Raw genomic sequence first — 17375 nt, 5'->3', positions numbered from 1 at the left:
TATACCTATGGTCCCGTAAGCGTCAAAGATGGTGAAAAAAAGTGGAGCTATTTTGAAAGTGGCAGGTTGCATTTATAGTTATATACACAATTGCTAATTGAAACTGCTAAGGAAGGCAGCTTTCCTGTGGAAGACTAGCAAATTCTTTCTGTGACTAGCAGCTGTCAGGTGTGGTCTCTACATGTGTTGTTGGAAGCCTCGTTTAGGTGTTTGGGTTTTTTCCGTTTATGTGCAAACATCTCCAAAACAACAACAAAGAAAACATTGGAATCTGAAGAACTAATTATATAAACATATTTATATTTGGAATACCTGCAGCATTTGTGTTTATGATAGTGATCTTCAAAATTCTTCGTAAGATGCCAGATCAGCATCTAATTGTATAGTTATTTCTCCTGGTATTTTGCCGCAGCAAGCACTGAAACACGAACTACTGAACAGAATATAAAATGTTGTAGGGTATTATATAAAATCACTGAATTTTACCTAGAATTAATAGAGCATTGAGAATTTCTTCCTCTTCTAGGCATCATTCCAGAAATGAATGTCAAATATATGTTTATTCTCTTCATTGTCCTAAACTAGTTCGGGTTCTGCCATACCCGTGGCTCTTGGTGGCTGATCTGCTTCCTGCTTAAGGCAGCAGTCCTAAGGAATGGAAAAGGATGAGTCACAACCCAACGAAGAACACATGGTGACATGTTTAGGAATCTGTGTCCTTATGCTGGTAAATCTTTAATGGAAGAATTGTGAAAGGTACTTGAGAGAAGGTGTTTCTATACTGCAGATATTCAGTAGTTACGTATTAGAATCATAATAGTAAAACTGTGGCAGTGCTGCTGTCTTTAACAGTAGTATGGGGAAAATGTTTTATTAAACACTAATTTCACTAGTTATTTAAGAAGTAGCTGGCTTTGCACACATTAATCTCTTTTTCTTTTTAATTCAAGGTTGATGGTCTAGGTCTTACACATTGTATTTATGAATAGGGCACTCAATAACTATGCAAAATATCTATTTCTCTCATGGGAATCTGTGCTTTGATATATTCTGATCCTTATTAAATTTAAACAGGATCAAATTTATACAGCTTTGGCAGAGATTTATTAAAATACACTGAGTGGACAGCTTGTGGGAGTGCAGTGTGCTGTAATAACATATGCCTCTTACCAGAGAATAGTAATTATTGAGAATCAAATAAATCTGTAGGAGGTTAAGTATATATGGAAAAGATATCAATTGTAGTTTTCTAGAACCAGACAGAAGTACTGTCTGAAGATTTGTTGCTGTATAAAGAAATGAGCCACCCTTATAAAACCCTAAATATTTAAAATGTCATTTACCAACAAAGCTAATGTTCATCCAGTCTTCAAAAAATGTTAATGACATTTGCTCAGTAGCATTAAATTCATTATTTAGTGCTCTTCATCTGCATAAGCAGCTATTCACATTTATACCAAGATTTATTAAATGTAATTGAAAACTGTTTGAAATTTGTTTGTTACAAATTTCTGTGAATTTATTTTCTTAATCAGAATCATTGTGTCCTTGGAAACAAAAGTCCAGAATAATGGTTGTAGATTTAACAAAAAAAAAAATATTAATGTTAAAAATATATCATGTCTATCATTCATCCAAAGTTCAGCACTGATCTGTTTCAGCTTAGATTTAAATTATTGTATGTGATAATTTCACTAGCCTAAGAACTGAAAAATTGATAGGTGGGTCAGGAAAAGCAGTAATTTCTGGCATAGCCTTGGTTTTGATGAAGCTCCTGTTATTTTGTGATACAGTGCTTTGGAATTTCAGAGCTTGAGACTTGTAAAAATGGTGATTTTTCTTTTTTTTCACTAAATATGGAAAAAAGACAAACCAACCGTCGGTGGGTGGGTGTGAGGGGAACAATATATATCCATGCCTCCAGTGCTCCTAGCAGAAAGATTCCTGGCTACAGGTTAAGACAGCAGAATCTGGTAGAATGCATTCAAGTTTGTGAGTCATGGGGAGGTTGTCCAGTGCTTTCGGAAACACAGCAGAGACAGGGGGTTCCGAGTCTTCTGTGCTTTGGATCTTCTAAGCAAATTTTCTTGGGAAGGCCACAAAAGAGGTTTCTTCAGATACCACCCAGGTTCCTTCAGTTACATATGGAGTTTGCTACCTTATTTTCCATCAGACTTCTCTACTGATGAATTCAATCTAAAATAGATTTGGTTTTGAAGCAGTAGTTGAAAATCTGTAGTTTTTGTGCTGGAGTAATTTGTAATAAGCCATTATCATGATTTTTACAGTTCAGGGGTGTTTGAAATTAGCAGTATCCAAATAATTCTGTATGTGTATGGGTGTGATGCAGCACTAAAGCAACCTTCTGACTCTGGGCTTTGCTAGAGATGGTTTAATCAAATAGAACTTCATTTAGACTATTCTACTTCCATTTCTCCCTGTGGCATGAAAGGAATGGAGTAATTTCAGCAGGAAATGTATTTCTCTGGGCCTATTGTGTTAAGACAGTGACTTTTCTAAAGAAAATGCATTTAGATAGAGATTATATTTGATTTAAAAATACTACCATCAGAATTCCTCTGCATTTTATTATGAACATCTAGTGAAAGCTGTCTAGTTTCCTCATAAGAAATTTAAAAGATATTAATTTTGGTAAAAGTTTTGTAAGTCTTTATGCTTGAACAGTTGCATCCTTTTTAAAAAAAAATCGCTGATTCACACTGATGTGCATGTGATAGAAATCTAGTTCACTCCTTATTAAACTCATGGGGGTTCTTTTGTTAGTCCTTTGTCCTGTTCTTCTTTCCTCCTCTGGTTCCAAACACAGCTCAAGATTTTCCTAAAAAAACTGATGAAACCTGATTACTTCAAGCGAGCAAGTGTATTCTCATAAAATAACATATGTTCTCTTTCTATCCTTTATTATAAGAGAAGAAACATCGTGTATTTGTTAAAATAAAAGTCGGGGCATTTGAGTTCCAATCGCATTTTAGTTATTACAGGGCTGTGTGACCTTGGGCAAGCCGTTTGCTGTGCCTGTCCCTCGCTGACTTGTTCCATGAAAGTAGAGATGATAATAAGTAGGGACCTCCTGGTAGTGCTCTGGAACTCAAGTCATGGTTGTTGTGTTGGGCACTAGAGACCTGCCCAGGCACTACTGCAGGCATTTCTGTACTTTCATGCATATTATGACTGTGTCTAGCATATGTTGTTATATATGAGATACATATGTATATATAATGTATATCAGCAGGTTTGACTGCCATCCCTTAGAATTATACTTCACAATGAGCCATCTTTTGACATTACTGAAATTTTTACCCCTTTATTCTACTATAATCACAAGTGGAAACAAAAAGTAGGAGCAGATTCTGTATCTTAAATCCACGGGTGTTTTGACTCAGAATATTTATTTCTGTGGGTGTCAGGATTATTTTTTTTAAAAGTAGGTATGCTGTAACAATATACACATGCATTTTAATTTATATGGGGTTAATAAAACTGATTATGCTAAAAAGGGGAATTTTAAAGTCAAATTGTAAAGTAAAGACTAGAATAGCAGCCTGCTTAGAATATTATGCAGATAGCAATTCTGTATGGTGGAGAACTGGCCAATTGTCCTAAAATTTTACATTTAAGTCTGTATGGAATCAAGTAATTGTGGGACAGAACTGGGAATCAAATGTGCTGCAGCTGTAAGAAAACGTTCATCTTGTCTGTTAAATATTTATAGGTCAAGCTTTTCATTTTCTAAGCCAATTACACAATGTTTTGCAACTTATTCCTGTTGTGTTTTCTTTGAAATATACTAATTTCCTTTGGTGCAGTATAGATGAAGGAGCCCTTTGCTTACAAACAGACGTAAGACAGTTTCTAGCTTAAGCACAGGAAATTTATTGATATAAAAGGTAACTTTATTTATTGATGGAGAGTAGCCACATTACGCTGGTTCGTATTTACTTTTATTTAATCTGATATATTTTAAAAAAATTAAATATTCCAGGTTTTTAAAGTATTTTAGAAGGGCAATCATCTTTTGAAATGATTTCCTCTTTTAGTGTCTCAGATCAAAAATATTGCGATGAGATATTAGGCTATGAATTTATTCATTCATCACAGTAAATCAGGTTGGCAGAGTGACATATAAAAGATCATCATCTGTATTAGTATCTTCAGGGTCAAACAATCATATTGCATCTTGCTTTGAATTGTTGCTACTGGCTATAGCTTTACTACAGGCCCTGAGAGAAAGTAGGATTCTTAATTGTATTGAGGGGATTATTAAGGATTTTAAAAAATGAACTTTTTTGTATTTTTAACTAAAATTTCTCTTGACTGCGATAGTTGGATGTTTTGTATAATGCAACAATAAAGTTTGTTTGCAGATGTAAAACAATTTATGTAATAATTACATTGAGTGTTCTGTGCACATTCTGTGAAGACAGTGTAAGCTAAAGGCAATAGCCTTGTACTATTTGAAGACAGCTAAATAATTGTTCTGAAATGTCAGTGGCTGTGACATTCTAAAAACACTGACTTTCTCTTGAGTGATGTCTATTTCATCTCAGATTCACAATGATTAATTAATAATGCTGAGATAGGGAAAGTTTTAATTTGAAGATAACATATGAGGTACAAGATACTAATTGCTCCAAAAGATAACATGCTAATTAGAAGGTTCATGCACAGTTGTCTAAGGTTAACTGTACATTGAAATACTTGGAATAGAAACCTAATTATAATCTAGTATTTTGAGTGCTGTGTTTTCTGCAAAGGTAGCATTTGTGCTTTCTGATTTGCTTTTCCTGGGGATGAATTATTTGTACAATGTTCCTTTTGCAGTGAAGGTAGTTCAGAAAGGAAACAGGCATTGTAAGCCAAGGATTTAGAGCAGTATAAATAGTTCTATGTTGAGTATTAGTTCCAAACGCAGTTGCGAAGATTGTCTCCAAATAAATAAAGTTGGTTTTGAAGAGAAACAAAACACAAAGCTCTCACATCTTAAAAAGGGAGTTGTTTCTACCTGTTAGATGCTTCATATTTAGGTGGAGGAATGATGCACAGTGTATGCAAGGTAATTGATAAAAGTGTTAAATATCAGTGCTGACAGTTTATGTGGTGATCTGGAGTCTGTCCCTCTGTCTCGTTGTCTTAGCAAAAAAACGGAAGGAGAAAAATACAACTCCTGTGGCTGTCCTATGATTTATTCTGTTGCAGTGCAATTTTCCAGCACAGCAGTTCTACCGTTCCTTCCTCTGTCCTCAGCAACCTTTTGGAAGTTTCAGTGTCACCTTATCCAGCTCACAGGAGTGAAGCAAAAGCTTCTGGCTCTGGAAAGCATTTGCTTTCATCTGCAGGAAGGCTGCATGTCAGCACTGGCTCCAGGCACCATGAGATTGGTCTACCACTTGTGCCATGAGTAGTGTAAATAGATATTGTATGTAATGCAAGTGTCATGGTTTAAGATACAAAGGTTATCTCACACTGAACATGCATGACTTTGTATTGTTCTCCATGCAGGGCTATGCAGTGGAGATAGACCTTTATGTTCTTCCTGGATTAAAACCAAACCAGCAAATTCACACCAGAATAAAACTAAATTAAGTGGTAGTGAAGTGGGTTCTGAATTCTTACCTGCATGAAGTAATGGCTCTGGACACTGACTGTGATCTCACACCAGTGTTAGCATTCGTTCTTTGTTGGCTCGAAGGGAGCAGCCGTTCTTAGGCTCTATAAACCACTTATTCACTAACTGAAAGTGCAGAGTAGTATCTCTTATATTTTAAATCATCAAGGTGAATAATGGAAAAAGTCTCTGTGCAAGAGAATTAAGCAAATATTTAAAGAACATAAATCTTCAGTCTTGGCTTTCTCCAGTGCTACTGTAGGCAGCAGCATCAGTTGCTGCTTTGTGCAGATATATTTGAGTCGCACACAAATACTGCATGTACAACTAAAATAGCTTCATATCCCTAATACTGTGCATTGTACAGTCATGCTTGTACTAAGGAAAAAAAAGGAGTCTTATTTGAGTCAGCCAGATCAGTTACCAGAATAAAATACATCAGCAACTTCTTCTGAGTGCTGATTCTGTAGTGCCAAGAACCAATTCACCAAATAATTTTTCTGCCATTTAGAAACCTGAATTGTTGAGAAGTTTATATCAGTTTATGTCAGACTGAGGTCTAGAGAGAAAGCATCTAAATCCAAAAGTGTGGGCTTTAAAATTCTCTGCTTCAGTGTTCTTTTCCCCAAAGTCCATAAGAACCTGTAATCTTTCTCAAAAGTCTTTATATCTAGAAAAATTCTTGTGTTTCTACGGTTAGCCAGCAATGCCACCATTTTGCAGAAGGCCTGGTAAAGGGAAGACCACAGCTGATAAGACCTAGATCAAAGGCAAGAATCAAAGGACAGTGTTTTGCAGATCTAGCCCTAGCCAGCAGAAGGGGACTTCATGTTTTAAATGTGGCACTGGTACACTTAAGGAGCAAACAAATGCCAGTGTATCTCCAAAGACAGGCACGTCTGAGCTCAGCCTGTAAGCATGTGTCTTTCTGTTGTTGTTTTTGGATATCTAACAAACCTTACAGAACAGAAGTCAAAGCAAATATGAAGTATTATTTTATAACCAGCAATTTACTGTAAATAGAGGCTGTAGAAATATTACCACTTCTTTTTTTCCGCCTTTACCAACTGGGTAACATACAACCTGGTAGTTAAATTTTGGAGCCCAATTTACCCTTGTCCTTATAGATTTAAGTGCTTTTGGCTTATTTGCTTGGCCTTTGGAACAACAGTCCTTCAAGTTTTCCTACTTAGATTTTAGTGTTACCTCAAATCCATACCCTGTGATGTTAGAAATTTTACTGTTTTCGTTAGACGCTCCGGGCCAAGAGTTACAGAGAAGTTCAGTAAGTTGATCAAGGTCATGCAGACTCAGGTGGCAGAATTAGGAATTGTAAATATATTTCCTTAGCTGTAATTCCACCCTTCCTTTCCTAGTAAGTGTTTTTTAGCCAGATGTAGAAACCTATAGGTAACTCCACTGAGACAGTAAAACATGTATCAGTGGCTTCCAGGGAAGAAATTAAAAAGCTGCCTTGGATTGTAATCAGTAAAAGTCCCCAGCTGGTTACAGTTCCCTGGGCTTGGGAGACTGCACTGTAGAATTAAAACTATTTCCCCTGCCCTTGGCACAGGTTGGGTTTTGCTGGGTTACCCCATTTGTGTCGCTGAGGCCTCTCTAACTCTTCAGGGAATCATGTTCAAGAAATAAATAAAAGAATTTGTCTTCCAAGAGTAGTGATTCCAAATCAGTCCTAACAGATGTGAGAATACTTCTTGTGCCAGAAAAATTAAAAATGCACAGGAATATGTTCCTGTTGGTTATTGCTTAGGGATGGAGAAGCTGTCATATATGATTTTAACTTAAATGGCACATACCTATTTTTAAGAAAAAGCTCAAAGTGAGCATACATAGACATACAGATTCAAATTAGTGAAGTTACATGGGGTTTTTCATAGGGTATTTGTACTTTTAGTGAAGTGCATTTAATTGGAGTGGACGTTGTTTAAGTGCTCTTTTCTTTTTCTCTTCTGCTTTCTAGAACAGACCTTAGCATCCAATAAGGTGCAAATTAATTTCCTCCAAAATAAAGATAACTGAACAACCAACTATTTGCTGAAGCAGTAAAAGACATATTATCCTATGCAAATCAAATTTCTGCTTACGTTTTTTTCTTATGTAGACTTCAAAATTCACTAAGCTCTGTAAAAAAAGGTAATGTTTATGAATGTTTTCCTGAAAAAATACTGAACTGTGTTCTGCTTCACATTGCATTAAATTATTCTCTTGGCATTCAAAATACTGCTTTTTTTCAAAGCAGCTTATTTGTAGCATCTGAATTTTTTAAAAGAAAGAATCCATGTTTCATAGTCAATGACATACCGGGCCTTTTCAGCCTGGGGATATCTGGGTAACAAAAGCTTGATATGGTTGGTTCTTCAGATCACCAAATGCCAGAATTCTCCATTATTCATGGTTGATTTTTTTTTTAACAGTGTGGTTCCATGTAAGGGAGATGCTCTTCTGTAGACAGTCCTTACTGTCTTCTCTACTGAAATGAATTTGATGATATTTGAAATAGAATGCTGAAAGAGCTTATTTGAGTGAAATGGGCTGAATTGTCCTGTCCTGTTGAGCAACTGATGGTTAACACATTGCACGATGGTGTAACAAATTTCAGGCTTTGAAAATAGAGCCTTTAGGGCAGTTTACTTGACTATGGTAACAGCAGAATTTAGGGCACTTACCTGAAAGCTCAGTCTTTCAGAATTTCACAGAGGTTATTGTTTTGGAATCATTATCCCAGAGATCATTATTTCGTTGTAGCAGAGGTTCACATCAGAAGATTTGGAAGGTGATTTTTCAAGGAGTTACTGTCTTGGCAAGTTGTAAACAGATGTTTTGGTTCAAAGCTAAGATACCAGTCAAATTCCATGTTAACAGAATATTCAAGGGACAAAGGACCTTTTCTAACAGCTTTTGATCAGCTCCCTCTAAAGGAAAGTGCTGTTTACGAGTATTACTGCAAACAGTGTGTCAGTGGCACTGTCCTGGAAATGATCATCAGCAACTTGTAGCACAGCATGTCATGTCAGAAGTGTTACAGCCAGTGTAGAAAGTGTTTGGTAGGAAAAAATCTATCTGAGAGCAGTTTAAACAAGCTGTAACAAGAGCTAAGGCAGATTAAGCTACTACAATAAATGAGGAAGAGATGCTCAATGAAATTGTATCCTGAGGACAACATGTGTCAGATGCAAATCTATTACTGCCTCTAAAGAGAAGCAGTGTGGGTTTTTTTAATTTTGTTTAAGTGTAATAAACAGTTGGTGTAACTAACTGGTTTGGTGATTCAGGGCTGATTATTGGGGAGAAAAAAAAAGAAACTTGAATTTTTAAGTATCATAGTTAGAACTCAGCTGTGTAGACCACAGGAGGGATATATCATCACTGTTATTCTCAAGGAGTGCAGCAATGCCTACCTGCAGGTAGTTGAAATAGTGGACAAACAATTGTCCAAATCTGGGTTTCTCTAAGCCATACCTGTGAATGAGACTGATGCAGACCATCTGAACTCGCTCTTCCTCATAGGCCAGGTTGTTCCAAGCACACCAAACGTTACTTGGATAGAATTCTTTCCTTAGCAGGAACTGGAAACATGCTAGGTATAGCTCTCATGAAAATCAATGACTTTCTAGGCATGATGCTATGAAGTGCTTAAATTCTGAATGTGTCCACTGAAGTCTTTTCTTGCAAGCTTTTTTTATTGATGCACATTTCATAACTGAATGAGTTCAGTATCACAATGCAGTATCACCATATTTGTTAAAAGCATCAATGTGTAAAAGGCCTATTTTAAAGAAGGGAAGGCTGTAGCTGTGCATACATAATGATTTGAAAGTCCAAGACTACATCATATGTGCAGTTTGTTCTGACAGCAGAAGTTAGTATTCACTAGGTGATTAGCTGGCCTTCTACCTTGAATATGCTACTTATTCTTTTTTAATGTTATAGTTACTATTAAATGCTTTCCTAATGAGTATTTCCGATGTCCTGCTAGCATAGCAAGCAGCTCTATAGTCCACTTCAGGTATAAATGAGTTTTCTGTGTTTTTTCTCCTTGATGTCAGCTCATGTATTGTAATGATAAAGAGGAAGAGAAAAGCCATGACTGCTTAAGTTTTCTTCTTCTTCCTACTCAGCAGTGCTTTAAACATTTTACAGAAGGGACGAGAAAACTTATTCCTTTTTTTCTACTTGTTTTTTTCTACTGGAATAGCTGTGTTGGGAGGGGACTTCAAGGGCCTTAATTTTAATGTCTTCTTCAACAGTAAGAATTTATCTCTTTGAATTTTTTGGAACTATTGTAAGTTCACTCCTTGTATAAAATTTCAGATTTTTGCCATTGTTATAACCTCTGCTAATGAAAATGTCCATTAAAGTGTCACAAATATTTTAAATGCATATTCATGCTGTGCTTGAAATCCGGCACATCATTTTCTTAACTAAGCCATTAGCATTGATATATACTGTTACTTTGCAAATCTTCACTTCAGCAATTTGTACATGTCAAATTTAACCACTGCACAATACCTAGGAATAATAAAACCATCTGAGTTTAGTGCTGTCTATACACACAGCTCTCAGTATCTCTTCTGATGCTTGATAACAATCATGCTGCTAGATATGTTTTTCAGTGTATAATGCAGAACACAGGTCACCTATTCTAATCATGGCTTCTCAGAACACAAATCCATTAACCTGTAGTGATAACCCTGCTGCAAAGACTCAACACAAACAATGCTGCACTATGAATGATAGAGTTCATGACTGAACTGCATTTGAAAGGGCATTCTGAATAAACTAAAGAAAGTAGCATAGAAAAAAGTTAATGAAATTTAAGATGAGTTGCCCGTGGTCAAGGCACAACTGCTTCCTGAAGCTTCTTCTCAGAGAAGGACTAATTCCAACTAGGATATTGCGCTAATGTATGCACAACCTAACTCAATGTAGAATACTTTCACTTTTTTCTGAAGATGTTTAGCAAATACTTTTACATGTTGCTTCATTGTCACTCAGTCTTGAAGAATTGAAGAGCCACTTCATCACCAGGAGCCAGGGAATAATTCTGGCATGACAGATGATGGTGTTGGTAAAGCTGACATTATCATAACACATCATCATCGCTTTTGATGAAACATTCCCCAGCACACATCAGCTTGCTGAGGTGAAAATCTGCTTCACTTCTTATATCTGTTGTTTGCCTGGGTTTTTTTTCCCTTCCAACTCTAACATATCGGGGTTCTCCCTAAATATATGTATGGCATCTTGGAAGCAGATTAATTGATTGCTTTTTTTCCCTTTATCAGGTCTTCAGAGACCTAAGGATAGTTTCTCTGATGCACCTTTTTAGACTTTCATGTAGCATTATATCTCTTGCTGTACGTGGGATCACCTTTGGAGCTGTGTTGAGATCTCTCACTTTTGTTTTTGTCAAAAGTTCTTTGAAAACTGCGTCAGGTCTCTCTTTTTCATTGTTTAGTGTTTTGATTTTTCTAGCTCCCCACCCTGGCAAAGTGATTGTTTTGATTTTGTTAGCATTAGGCTTCATTCAGAAACTGATTACAGTCAATTATTGAAAAGTCATTGCTGTCTGTAAACAGAGACTCCATTTAGAGTAGTTTGTTTCATTATTAACCTTTTGGAAGAAGTCACCCCAGACAAAGAGAATTGGCAGATAAAGGACTTGTGGATGATTTTGAGAACCATTGGATCTACAAGCTCACATTTCCAAATTGTTTTATATTGAGAATCAACTCTGTGCAGCAGTCATAAACTGTCCCACACGTGAAAACCCCTTGTGAAGATCTCTGTCCTCACAGAAACATTCATTTATTCTTGAGAATAATCTGTCATTCAAAGAAAGTGACCAAAGCCAGTTAAGGAAATGTGACAAACTTTAAGCTTGGAATCAACGCAGAGTGCCTGAGATCTTCAGCATCTCAGACAAGCAAATAAGATAGAATCCATCTCATTTTTTTCCTTCCAAAGAGAAGCTCAGTGTATGTTGATAAAGGTATTTGCACCCACGGATGATAATGGAGATAATACCAACACATTGTAATAGTGGCTCAGGTGAAACCTAATGCCACCAAAGGCTTTCTCGTGGATTGTCTGGTCTCTTGTACAAACCTGGTGAAAAAGTGGCCAGGGATTATTGTGCAATTTTTCTAACGCTGATGTAAGAACATGTAATGATGATCAAAAAGAAGCTCAGATCAGCATTCCATCTTACAGACAAGCATTCCTTATGTTATGCAGGGAAGCAGACCACCTTACCAGCAGTTACTTAGTTACTACCGAAGCCTAGCCATGACCATGACCTGTAATGCATTCCCTGGTCAAGAAATTAAATGTACCTACCATAAATACACCTATGTGAGATCTGTTTTTTTAAATTGCACATCTGTTCATAATTTTTCTTGTCCACACTTTTGGAAATGCTTTCAGGTTTTCAGCATAATTTCTGATGCTTGCAGAACCCTTTAAAATTATAACAGAGAATATGATGTTCTATGTTTTTTGCTTGAAGTCAGGTACACTTTGAATGCTTTTAAAAAGAAAAGTTTGAGTGCTGTAAATCCAGCTTAGCATGACTGAAGTACTTGTCCATGAAAGGAATCTATTTGATTTGTGGAAAAGTCATCTCTGTTCATTTTTGGTGATCACAGTGAAATCTATCTTACCTCTGTATTGTGTGTACCTATTTTCTGTTTGATTCTGCCGTCTTTACTTCCATTCAGCAATGTTTTCCTGGAAGAGTAAGTCCCTGGTGTGCTTAGCAGCTGCATGGAACCACTCATGTAAGACCTGATCAACGTGAAAAAGGGTTGAAGAACTTCCTGGCTAAAAGAAATCTATGTGGGTGTATTTTAATTGCTACTTTACCATGACAGTCTACAATATTTATAATTCTAAAGACTTCTTTGAAAAAGGAAAGATAAGCGGCTTGTGTGCAATAGAAAAAGAGTCAATACATCAGATGCTTGTCAGATAAACATTGTAGAGCTACCCTGACAAAGGTATTGCGATTGCATGAATTTCTGAGACAGTTTTAATGTCAAAATCTTAATGCTTTTTGGTGCTTTTACCTTTTCTGATTTCCCTAAGTGATTGTAAAGTTATGAAGTCTTTCTAGGAAGTCTCTAAGAATCCTGTTAGGGGCTTTTTATTACATGGCAAATTCATATTGAATTGGTATTCATTTTCACCATTACAGAATAATCAAATCAGTGCTGTCATTATTATACTGTTGAAAAAGAAAATAATGGGGATGTTATGTAACACTGCTAATGTGATGAAGCGCTCCTATTACGTGGGGTTAGGAATGCTGTGGCTGCTGGTTCCAGCCTCAAACAGCGACTGGGGGAGGAAATGGAGGGCGTTCCGTTTGTGGCAGGAGGTTCCGTACGTCCTCGCTTCAATGTGTAATTGTCTTCTGATGGCCAAAAAGGGGATTGCTTTGCCCACTTGTGCTTTCTGCCAGTCTGTGCTGTTAGTTCTGGGCTGTGTGGACACTACTGTTCCTACTGTCACACATCCGGGGCTGCGAGCTCCTGTTTTCATCGTGATGAGCATCTGACGGTTTTCTCTCCAGAACTCCTGTATTCTTTTGTGATCATCCGAGTTTTTTTTCCAAAAAGGGAATAAAGCTTTCAGAGTACGTTGTTAGAAAGTACAAGCAGCCCCCGAAAGGTTCAAATTTGACAGGGATGTTGGGAGGCAGGTCAAGTGACTGCCTAATGAAGATGAATGGAGAAAATTGCTGGTACAAGAATCACGTGGTGGGCGCTTAGCCCAGGTTGCTGAAAGTGTGATGGAATCTCACGGCTTCATTTATCAGTGTCATATTTGGGCTAAAAGTGAGCAGTATTGTTCTCATTTCTTCCAGATGGATAGGTCAACTTTAATATTTATTGCTCTTGTAGAACATTTGTTTGATGTATTTCCATTAGCTAGGCAATAATAGAAAAGCAGTGGAGAGAAACATAAAACAGCTCCCTTCCTCTTCAGCTGAAATATGGCATACTCTAATGTGTAAATATTTCTAAGACTGTCACTGATTTTTTAAAATTCTTTATTTATTTGATGACATGATCATATGTATCAAGGAGTTTTATAAAAAATAACTGAAAAGCACAAGGAGGAAATATAAAATATTTGACTTTTGGTGTGTGATTTTTAATCTTTTAATTTTTCATGAGCTCATAATGTCTTTCGAGAGTGGCTTTTGCTTAAGATTGTCAACTTTGTGTAGAGAGAGAGGAGACACAATAACGATGTATTTGCAGGACTGTTATAAGTCTGGAAGTGTTCTAACAAAATTGACTTAAAATATTGGATTTCTGAAAAGGAATATAAAAATGTTTATTTCTGTCACCTTCTTTTACTTAATATCTGTTCTCACTAATTACTTTCTCTATGATGGGCAAAGACCACTTAATCTGAGTTAGTGTAAAATTTAAAATAAATAAGGGATTTAACCATTACAAAATGGTGGCTTGTAGCTAGTAGTGGTACCCCCTGGTTACTGTTTATTAAGTGATTTTTTTCCCCCTTATAAGGAATCAGGTTCAAGGCGTTTGTCGTATATTATTTTATACTGTGGAAGGAAACTTATCTGTTTGTGAAGCAGGTGTTGTGTTAAGTGCAGTGCAAACATCCTAGCCATATGTTTCTATAATTTAAATTAATTTGGTACAGTCATACTGTTAATCTTTAGTGACTTGTTGATTGGCATTTTGCAGACATATTTCTGGAAGGCACCCAATACCATTTTCTGTAGCCTTTCTGGCAGTAGCAGAGAGTAACATTTCCACAAATTGGAATCTTGTACAGCTCTGGGAAGGGAGCCAAGATTTAAATTAGACAATAACCTCTGCTCTGTATATAGCTTCTATTCTTCAGCTGTAGGGAAAGTGATTTGTTTAATACAGTCAGCTCTGTAGCATATAATAGACTGATATATGAGTCACTCCTTGGCAATGTGTGTTTCTTAAATTTATATAGATTGAACAACTAGTTGGTAATGTACTTAGTTACAGTTGTGCAAACAATAACTATTAGCAGAGCTGAACACACTTAGAAAAAATTGCGTTTGGTTGGTGTTTGCTGAGGGTTCTGCAGAACTGTTGGGTTTCAGAACAGTCCTCTTCGTGTGCAGAGGATACAGTTTCATTATCATGAGTATTCTTTGAGCTTTGGAAAATCAATAATAAAACTAATAATAAATCTTTTATGTCAGAGTTTAATGCTTTCTATGTTTCGTATATGGACACGTGTACACAATGTTCCTTAAAAATTAAACTTAGCATCAGTCTGTGTTGTAGCTACATAATCAGGTTGCAGCTCTTTTTGTTTTGCCCTTGTATATTTTTTTCTCTCTCCATGTTAAAATCGGTTGCTGTCAATTGATACCTGTGAATGCAAAGGATTCTTTTCTTTCCAAACAGCAAGAATCTTTTCTTAAAAGGAGAGCTCTTTACACCATTCGGTTCATGTTTATTTAAAAGCTTAAAATCTTTAGAGCAAATCTCACTTTTTGTCCAACAGAAAATTGATTTTGCTAACAAAAATGGTGTGGGTCTGAAAGAGAATATTCAGAAATATGCAAATAAGTAGAGATAGAAATCTGTTTGAGCAGCTGAACAAAGCAATCAAATTTTCTTCATTGAAAGTTTATTTAGCTTCACTGTGAACATTTTCGAACAAAATTATAAACTACTGCTAGTGAAATACTTCTTTTTATAGGGAAAAGGGGCATTCTTTTTAAGCAGAACTATTTTTAATACTTTACATTTTTCTGCCAGGTCTTATATTTACAAAATAAAGCACATTGTAAATATTGAACAATACACAGATATATTTCCTAACAGTTTATAGTACGCTGCATATTCTGGGTGTGTTCCAGGCAGTAGTTAGTATAAATGATATGCCAATCAAAATTATTTTTGCAACTATAACCTGTTATAATGCAGTATCATATCTGAAACATCCACTTGATATAAGCCAGATCTCTTTTCTTAAGCTTTAACTCTTACATGTATAATTTCCCTTGTCCTGAACTAATTCTGCTTCTGTCCTGTAAGCTTCTTGGTAGTGCCCAACAGCAAAGCATAATTTATCAAGAGGGTAGGTAAATCTTAATAATCAGTGCTTCCATTAGGTCATGTACATTTTCTTTTGTTAGTCAGAGGTGAATTGTGTACAGAATCTATGATGTACTTCAGTTAGTAAATAAGTTTTGCACATGTCCAGCATGTCTTTTTCAGACCTTGTTTCTAGTGATTCAGCTTCTGTGTAAAAGCTGACTCTTTTGAAAAAGTCTCCTGTAGGCAGCGAGATGAATACTGAAAGTTTGACCATTTCTGATGGTAAATAAAGTGTGGTTTCACAGTGTGGCAGGTTTGTCACTCTTCCTAGCTTAAGGAGTTCCTTCATCTGCTGTTATCCCTGCCCCAGGTGAAAAAGAAACTTGAATTGCGTTTACGTCCTCAAATTCTGTTTCGTTTTTTGCAGTGGGACCTCAAAAAGAGTTGTATCAGTATAAACAAAAGGATACTGAGTTATAGAGCAATTAATTAAATAAGCGAGTGGAGGTTTGAAGCATGATGCACACTGAAGTCTTCTCTGGCAGTTGAGGTCACTTAGCGTCATGTCTGCAGGTGACTGTGCTGACATCATGACTTTGAGTCACTGGAATTGCCTTTAGTTTGGTCCCACTGCTGCTGATATAACCATTTTATGGGTTACATGGCAAATAACCTTTTTCTGGAAGCAGGAGATGCTGTAAATCTCATTTGTTGTTGTTGATCATTCTAATTGTTGATGACTCTGTTTAGATGAACTAGTAACTTTTGGTGTGAGGGGAGTGTGTGAAATTGCCACTTTAAGATACTGATAATAAAGAAATCCATTAATGAGGTTGAAGTGCTGTGATATTCACAAACTGAACGCCATTCCCTATCTTTGAAGCAAACAGAGATTACTGAGCCTGTAGCATGGGTTGTGCTTCTGAGGGGATGAAGAGACTGGAAAGGGGCCTGACTTTTCCCAAACTTAGGTTTATGAAGTAAAACATAGGAGGAGTGAATACTGTAGAAAGAGAATTTACAATTTAGAATGATGAAGCAAGCAACCTTTTGAGTTTCCTGTGGTTTTGTTCTGGCTGTGAACAGACAAAGCAATTTTGATGTGATGCATGGTTTTGCATCATTTCACTTGCTCACTAGAAGTGGACATAGGATTTGCAGTTCTGAACTTTTACCCAACTTCGATATCACAAAACCATAATATGTGTGTGTCATAAAACTTGGCTAAAGTTGTTATGTGATCTGAAATATAATAAAGTGATGGAACAGTTTTAGGAAACAAACCCCTGAATATACAGGATTTTGTGAGAATGCACTGACTGCACATCTTACTTCTGCTGCCCAAAGATTTCTGATCTCTGGGAAATTTTCCATTCTAAAAGTGGGATGGAATGGTAAGGTTCAAGATATAAAAATGAGAGAACTCCCTGTAGTTTGCAGCTAGTTGTAACAGGCATCTGCCTGCTAGAAACACGTGGTTACGGTACAAAGTATTATTTGGTTCCATCAGAGTGGTTTCTGTACCAAAAGTACTGTCTCGGAGACACCCAAAGAAATATTTCTGTAGAGCTCAGGTCATTATCGTGCTATCAGCTGATAAGGAAAACTCCCATTTGACCTTCAGTTATGAACCTGGCTTGTAATTGCCAGGTATTCCTGGG

Source organism: Lepidothrix coronata, unplaced genomic scaffold (genome assembly GCF_001604755.1).
Source record: "Lepidothrix coronata isolate B3197 unplaced genomic scaffold, Lepidothrix_coronata-1.0 Scaffold54, whole genome shotgun sequence".
In the NCBI taxonomy this organism is placed as follows: Eukaryota; Metazoa; Chordata; class Aves; order Passeriformes; family Pipridae; genus Lepidothrix; species Lepidothrix coronata.
The sequence above is the reverse complement of the archived record's forward strand: the minus strand, read 5'-3'. Positions refer to the sequence as shown.